The sequence below is a fragment of the Chlorocebus sabaeus genome, chromosome 15, assembly GCF_047675955.1.
Source record: "Chlorocebus sabaeus isolate Y175 chromosome 15, mChlSab1.0.hap1, whole genome shotgun sequence".
In the NCBI taxonomy this organism is placed as follows: domain Eukaryota; kingdom Metazoa; phylum Chordata; class Mammalia; order Primates; family Cercopithecidae; genus Chlorocebus; species Chlorocebus sabaeus.
The window spans coordinates 32,117,509-32,123,324 of record NC_132918.1 but is presented as its reverse complement, the minus strand read 5'-3'; positions in this window follow the sequence as shown (position 1 = coordinate 32,123,324).

The window sequence follows — 5,816 nt, the reverse complement described above, 5'->3', positions numbered from 1 at the left end:
CTTCTTTGAATGTTTGGTGGAATTCAGCTATGAATCTATCTGGTCCTGCACTTTTTTTTGTTGTTGGCAGTTTTTTTATATATTATTATTACCAATTCAATCCTACAAGTTGTTATTCATCTGTTCAGGGTTTCTATTTCTTCCTGATTTATTCTAGGAGGGTTGTATGTTTTCAGGATTTATCCATTTCCTCTAGATTTTCTAGTTTGTGTGCATAAACCTATTTATGGTAGTCTGAAATGATCTTTTGTATTTCTGTGGCATCGGCTGTAATGTCTCCAGTTTTATTTCTGATTGATTTTATTTGAATCTTCTCTCTTCTTTTATTGGTTAATCTAGCTAATGGCCTATCAATTTTGTTTATTCTTTCAAAAAATCAGCTTTTTGTTTCATTGATCTTTTGTATTTTTCTTGTTTCAAGTTCATTTATTTCTGCATTTCTTGTAGGGCTGATCTGGTAGTAACAAATTCCCTCAGCATTTGTTTGTTTGAAAATGCCTTTATTTCTCCTTCATCTATGAAACTTATTTTTGCTGGATGCAAAATTTGTGGCTGACAGTTATTCTGTTTAAGGAGGCTAAAGATGGGATCTCAGTCCTTTCTGGCTTATAAGATTTCTGCTAAGAAGTTTGCTGTTATTCTAATAGGTTTTTCTTTATAGGTTACCTGATTATTTTGGCTCACTGCTCTTAGAATTCTTTTCTTCACGTTGCTTTAGATAGCTTGATGATTATATGCCTTTGTGATGTCCTTTTTGAAATTTATCTCCCCGTTCTTTGGGCTTCTTGTATTTGGATATCTGAATTTCTATCTAGCAAGGCCAGGAAATTTTTTTCAATTATTCTTTCAAATAAGTTTTCAAAACTTTTTGTTTTCTCTTTTCCCTCAGGAGCACCAATCATTCTTAGGTCTGGTCTTTTTACAAAGTCCCATATTTCTTGGAGACTTCATTCGTGTCTTTTTTCTTTATTTTCATCTGATTGGGTTAATTTGAAGGCCTTGTCTTCGAGCTCTGACTTTCTTTCCTCTCCTTGTTTTAGTCTATTTTTAACACTTTCCACTGCATTTTGTAATTCCCTAAATATGTCTTTAATTTCCAGAAGTTCTGATTGATTTATCTATAAAATGTCTGTCCTTTTAGAAAATTTTTCATTCATATCTTGAATTGTTTTAAAAATTTCTTTAGGTTGGTTTTCACCTTTCTCTGACATCTCCTTGAGTAACTTAATAATTAACCTTTTGATTCTTCATCTGGGATTTCAAAGACTTCATCTTGTTTTGGATCCATTGCTTTAGAGCTGGTGTGATCTTCTGTGGGTGTTATAGAACCCTGTTTTGTCATCATAACAGAATCATTTTTCTAGTTCCTTCTCGTATGGGTAGACTATTTCTTTTAATTATTATGAATTTATTTTTGATTTTACTTTTTAAAAAAATTTCTTTTTTTCCCTCTTAAGGATGCGACTTTAATATTTATAGTTTATTGTAGCCTAATTTAGCTCTTGGTGCGTTCATGGGTGAAGACTTTGTATGCATTCCTTGATTATAGACATTCGATGGCTTTCTCAGATGCTGGTTGTAGTAGCATTGTGCTCGGTGTGTGAGTAAGCTCATTGTCTCCTATAGGGTTGGAATGGCAGAGGTCTCTTGAAGCTTATCTTATCCCTCCATGGTGGGCACGTATTTATGTGTTTTTTTCCCCCAGTATTTTATTTACTGTTTTTATTTACTGGGTTGAGTAGTTCAGGCTTCAGGCCAGTAAGGGAGGTGTTCCTGGGTAGAAACCTGTTGTGGCTAAAGTAGGTGAGTGAATGCAATACTCAGTGGTGGGCAGAGGTCCTAGCCTTGACACAGGTGACTTGGAGAGCTCTTAGTGAAATACACTGAGGTCTTATCATGGGGAAGGGTGGGAACCACCTCAGATCCTCTGCCAGTCCAGTGGGAAAGCAGTCTACCTTTCAGACACACTCCCGTCCCAGTGTTAATGCTATTCAGAGCACAGATACCTCTTTTCATTTGTGGTAATGTTGATGTTCCAAGTAGAGAGAAGCTGTGACTCTAACTCTCATGCAAGCTCCACCTGTGGAACACCCTGAAAAGTGCTCCAGAAAGGCTGTCTATAGCCGCACCCATACCAAACTCCCATGGGAAAAGCCCTAGCTATGTCTGCAGTGGTGGATGAGGGGAAAGAAGTCCCCTTCTCCAAGACCCATCATGAGCACCAGGGTTGCCTGACTGTTGGGGTAGAGCTGTAGACTTCTGAGCCCAGAGCCCAGCACTGCAGCTGTGCCTCTGATCAAAGAAACTTTCCAGTAGCAGACAGATCTGAGACTCAAGGCCTGCTGTCCAGATTCTTTTGTCCCATGGGGTATTCACTTGTTGTGGCACATTCCCTCTTCCCCTAGGAGTAGGAGTCCCCGAGAGTCACATTACTGTTAATGCTGCTGCTCCTCTGGGTCTAGCCGCCCAGTGCAGCTGCCTCACTCTAGGCTGGTGCTGGGGAATGTCTGCAAGGGATCTTGTGATGTGACCTGCCTCAAGTCTCTCAGTAGTGGGTACCAGCACCAGGTCTGATGGGGGTGGCAGGGGAGTGACATAGACTCTGTGAGAGTCCTTGGTTATAAATAGCCTCAGTGCATTGGTTTTCTCAAGTGCCAGTTGTAGCAGTAATGAACTGATCATCTGAGCAGACTCAGGACCTCCTGATTATCCAGGGTATTGCAGGCAATGGTCATAGCTGAGGTCACACACAAGTTTTCTCCTTCCTGGCTGCAGGGTTATTCTAGCTGCAGATACTCTCATGAACTGTGTCTATTAGCCTCCAGCCAGGAGGTGGCACTTGCAAAAGAACACCAACTGTAGTAGTAGCAGTAGGATTTGTGTTTGCCTTATGTTACCCAGGGGAGGTATTCTGGTGTCTCAGGTGATGGATGGGGCTATAGTGCTCCTAAAAGTTTTTGTCCCTAAAAATTTTTGTCCTTTGTATTAAGCTACTAGGATGGGTGGAAGGGCAAAGCCAGGTGGGGACTGGGTCAGGTAGGTCTGTCCTCTGGTTCCCTATGTGCAGGTCAAGCAGCAGCCCATGCGGGGGTTAGGACAGTGGTTCTCTGGTCACTGGGGGTAATGTTCCAGGAAGGAGCATAGTTGCCTCTGCTGTACAGAAGAGCTTGTGCAGGGAGTAGTGAGTAGCAGAAGGAGTAAGCCCATCCAACTCTACACACTTGGGAAGGCAGGTCTCTCACTTGCAGTGTTCCATTAGCAGCCGCTAGCTAAGTTCCAAGTAATCTACACTCAAAACTCAAAAGTGCCCCAGGCCATAAGCCTTCAGGAGAGACAGTAACAGACTTTCAGGCCATGCCAATGGCCCTCCCAGTCTGTCTGCAAAGCTGGGGCACCCAGCTTCTGCACTCATGAGTGTAGCACACTTCCCACTTTCCACCTGGTTCTGGCCAAGGGAGTTTGTCCCCACTTGAGATTATACTGTGAATTTTAATTGGGAGCTTCTCTTAACCTGTGACTGCCACCTGAGTTAGCCAGCAGACTTCTGTGAGGTCTTCTGTGTTTAGAATCAGAAATGGCTTCCCCCAGTCCATGCTGGAGACTGGAGATGCCCACAAGGCTCTTCCCACTGCTGTTCCTACTTTTATATTATCTACTGCTCCCTAAATCAGTACTGAGTAGGGTTAAGGCCTTCCCCTGTGGATTGCATTGCCAGGTTTCTCAGAAGGGGTGTGTATCCTGGAGGCAGTTTTCCCCCCTCTCACACTCTGGGGACTTATGGCTTTGCCTGAAGCCTGCCATGTGTTTCAAAGGGTGTGTGTTGTTTTTTTTTTCAGTTTTCCTGTTCCTTCATTGTTTCTTTGAATAAAGTTCACAATGTGAATCTCTACATACTATTTTGTCTTTCCAAGTGGGAGAGGGATGCTAACACTTAGTTCTAAGTTTGGGCCACTCCTTTGGGGGTTAAGACTTCTCTGAGGCCCTACATGTAGGACACCAATTATGTTGATGAAAAGAGCCAAAATCTGCTGCTCTCTGTACCACATGCTACTCCATGCCCAAGGACTCTGAGGTGGCATTGTCTACAATGGCCCCACAGAGCACAAGTGTACAGGCCTGAGCATTCTTGATGGGGGTGACAACTTTGGCATCTCCAGGCTCCCCATGGGCATGTGAACCCCACATCTAGCTTAGGCACCAGGGGGAGGAAGGTGTGCCTCTTGCGTCTGTGGGAGGAGGTGGGCACTTTACTTAGGCCGACAGGGGTGCAGGTGGAAGTGGCCTAGCTATTGCTCCTCCATTTCTCCGACTCCCAGCTGCCCCCACCTCTCCACCCAGGGCTCCCTGCATATCTGACACCACCACCTCCTTCCAACCATGGTACTGGTCCCCTCTTCCCTCCCTGGCTGCTGTAGAACCCTCCAGGCAGTGGTGGCAAACTTTATATAGCAGGAAGCTGCTAGCAGCCTGCTGCAGGGAACACTCAAGGATCCAAGCCTGCTGGGTGCCCCAGCCCCTCTGCAGCCTGCCCCATGTGCCACCTACCCAGTCCCTGAGTCCTGATGCCCACAAATGTACCTATGCAACCCAGCAGGATCACATGGTGACAGCTAGCTTTCTAGCATTTTAGACAGTCTGTTTCTCCATAGTTTACTCCATGACTCTGATTCAGTCTTGGTTATTCTGATGCTGAGTTTGGTCTTAGGACCCCAATCACAAGTTCATTTTCCTAAAAGCCTATCTGTTCCCTAAATATGTAATGCTCTTTCATGCCCAGAGTCTGTGCAATTTCTGTTCCCACTGCTTGGAACATACTTTTTCCAGCTCTTTCTCTACATGGCAGAATTCTTCTTACCCTTCAGATCTTAGCTAAAATGTCATGCTCTGAGAGAGCTTTTTACTGTCTAAAAAACAATTTGTGCTGTAATTTCTTACTAAAGAAACTTCTTCACTTTACATTTTTCACAAAATCTATGTTTAGGTATTATTTTGCTTGATTTTTATCTGTCTCACCCACTAGAATATAAATTGAGACCAGGGACCCTGTCTGTCTTATTCTATATGTCCTTGGCCCTAACAGTACCTTGCACGTGTGGGCACTTAGCTGAATGAGAGACTGTCCTGTTTACCATCTAGGAAGGGAGGGAGACAAGTGGCCTGCTCTGCTGGGAGTCCTGCTGCCTCTCCCACCCAGCAGGATGGACTTGATTGCTAGATTTATGCAGACAATGACCACTGACCTCTGATGCAGTGATTATTGGTGACTACCATCATGGATGGGCATAAAGAAAAATAGCTTGAGCCTTCCGCCCTCGAGGTCTTGGCTTTTGGTGTGTTTGGCTTCTCTATTGCTCCAACTCTCTAGCTTCCTTTCCAGAAGCAAGGTATATCTATGAGCAGATGTTGAGACAGAACATCTCAATTGCATGTTCACAGATCTTGATTCCTTTGAAATGAGATGTGTGTTCTTGAGGAGGATAAGGGAAAAACACCTATTAGTGATCTTGCAGCCAACTTTTCACACAATGGTTAGAAGGAAAGTTCTGTGTGATATGGAAGTTAAGACATCAAATAAAAAAATGAGTGAATTATGGCTTGTCTTCATCTTAAAAAACACTGTGTTGGATTGGTCTCTTTACTCACAATTTTATAGGAGTTGCTTTGTGATGACTAATCAGGTATTTTTGTTGTTATTGCAGTTCACTGGCAACTGTAGCAGTCAGCTTTTACTAGGTATTGCTGTAATAACAAAGAACCCTAAAATCTTAATGGCTCACAACAGCAAAGGTTTCTTTCTCATTTACAATATGCCACCT